Source organism: Chanos chanos, chromosome 10 (genome assembly GCF_902362185.1).
Source record: "Chanos chanos chromosome 10, fChaCha1.1, whole genome shotgun sequence".
NCBI lineage: Eukaryota > Metazoa > Chordata > Actinopteri > Gonorynchiformes > Chanidae > Chanos > Chanos chanos.
The window spans coordinates 16,328,341-16,330,840 of record NC_044504.1 but is presented as its reverse complement, the minus strand read 5'-3'; the positions used below and the strand labels follow the sequence as shown (position 1 = coordinate 16,330,840).

At 41.2% G+C, this 2,500-nt stretch overlaps 1 protein-coding gene across 1 annotated transcript in view; it reads right to left on the bottom strand.

The window, feature by feature from the left end:
- Positions 1-2,500, bottom strand: part of LOC115823359 (transcription factor COE3-like) — a 38,815-nt gene that overhangs the window by 20,017 nt on the left and 16,298 nt on the right. The gene's annotated exons all lie outside the window — the stretch shown is intronic.

The window sequence follows — 2,500 nt, the reverse complement described above, 5'->3', positions numbered from 1 at the left end:
CAAAGAGGTGATAGCAGCGACAATTCATCTCTGTACTGTCTACATCGTGTCTTATGTTTAAAACATGCATTCAAGGTGAACTGGGGGCTGCAGTTGGTCAGTTTTCATCAAGCATGACAGAGCAAAAGCGCTGACATTTTAGAGAGAGAGACAGACAGAAAAGGGGGGGGGGGGCGGGGAGAGAGAGAGAGGCAGAAAGAGAGAGGGGGGAGCTAACAGGTAACCCAGTAAGTCACCAGTAAGATGCAAACAGGAAAAAATGTCAGATTAAGGATGCAGGTCAGGAGTGCAGGTTGAGAGATGTGTGTTTGTGTGTGTGTATTTGTGTGTGTGTGATAAATAATGCAAGCACAGAGATGGCAATTACAGCGCTCTGCACAACCAAAATAAATATTTAATAAGGACTAAAACTACGCCAGAATGAATCATACACATTGAAGATCTCTGTCTAACACACACACACACACACACACACACTCAGAGTGGTAAATCACACAGTCAATTTTAACACCTGCCATTGTGTGATCTGAGCTTTCTACCTCTGCACTGGATCAAGAAAATTAAACACTTTAGCATCTCTGCAAAAAAAATGTAGCACATAAGTGCTGTTTATGTACGTTAACGTCACACACACACACACACACACAAATGCACACAACAACGCATGCACAGACACAGACACACACACACACACACACACACACACACACACACTTGCTCCCATGCTCACCTGCACCAGCGGTGCCACATATGGTCACAGAGTTTGAACTAAGGATCTGCGAATACATTAGCATTCTTAATGAAGTACACTCCCCATTTAATATGCAAATTCAGTGGAATATTACTGAATACCTTCTGCTCTGAATGAATAAATTTGAATCACAATTAGAATAATCCTGTATAATTAATGAAAACTGTCAATTTTTGTTCATAAGTAATTCGATTAACATGTTGATGGGACACTTAGCAACTTCAGTAAACTGTTGGATTCCAAAGATAGAAAGAGGTGATGCTAAGGAATTCTTTAACAACTGACAGTTTTCCTGTCTGATAAGAACAATAGCTCCTGGAACTCTCCCAGATGGAGAGAGAGAGAGAGGGAGGGAGAGAGAGAGAGAGAGAGAGAGAGAGAAAGAGAGAGAGGAGGGGGTGGGGGTCCTGAGACATTAACAATGTTTCAGAAAAAATCTAAGTACCCAATCCAGAGTACTGAATTCAAACCCCAGAATTACTCCATACATGGCACAACAGAGGTATATCTAAACCTCATTCATACTGTCAGTGTCTTCTCTTACTCAGCCTCTTACCACACTTTACTATATTTATTGTTCCCAGTCTGAAGTCAAAGTGTTCACAGAGACTGAGATTAAACTTAGTAAAAAATCAAAACTAATTTTTGGCTACATCTACAACAACAGAATCTGTGTGGGAAGAAACATTTCAACAACTGTTGAAATGTTTTCAATTCCCAATCCCAACCCACAGAGAAAAACCAAAAACTCAAACGTTTCTTTTTCTAAAACGCTGGTTTCCCCAGAATGCTTGACCCTGCCACGGAACTGCACTCAAACGTTGAGACTGGTCAGAAACACAGTGTTAACTGGGAGTGAGAGGACAGGGGCAAATTTGTGTAGTGTAAGTCGTTTAATGAATGCCTGAGAGTGTATGCAGCCAAGCAGGCACTGATGCCAGTCTTTAATTAGTCTACACTGATACAGGGCACACCGAACACCTGATCTCACTGTGGAGAATGTCCATGCCAATTACACCAGCCATCTCAACCCGACTGAGAGAGAGAGAGAGAGGGAGAGAGAGAGAGAGAGAGAGAGAAATATTTAAAGACTGCAGCTAAAGTGATGTTACAAATAAAGATGGTCAGGAGTCAGAACATTCAGATTCAAAGACACATTGCTCTGCTTCTCTCTCTCTCTTTCTCTCTCTCTCTCTCTCTCTCTCTCTCTCTCTCTCTCTTTCTCTCTCTCTCTCTTCATTTTTTCATTCAAAGACACATTGCTCTGCTTCTCTCTCTCTCTCTCTCTCTCTCTCCCCCTTAATTTTTTCATTATCTTAATAATCTTGCTCTTCTCTTGATCTTGTGCCATGTTTTTTTCTCCTTCTCCTTCAAAACAAGTTTCAAACTGCCTGCGTCAGGACCTTCACTAATTAAAGTCATACATTCAGATTGGCCATAATATTTGTTGATGAGCTTGATGCTATTTTCTGCATCATTTGCTAATTAGTGTGAAACCTGTACAGCATCTTGGGCTAATTATATCACAGGACCACACCATACAGCTGTGCCCATTCCTCTCTCAATGATACCATTACAACACACACACACACATACAGAGAGAGAGAGAGAGAGAGAGAGAGAGAGAGAGAGCACGCTTGTGTGTCTCCACTAAAGCAGCAGTGACTTTATCTGTGATCCAATAATTTTTAACTGTTCATTTCTCTTTCTCGTGAGGTATTATAGAAACAAAAACACCCACAGTAGTTT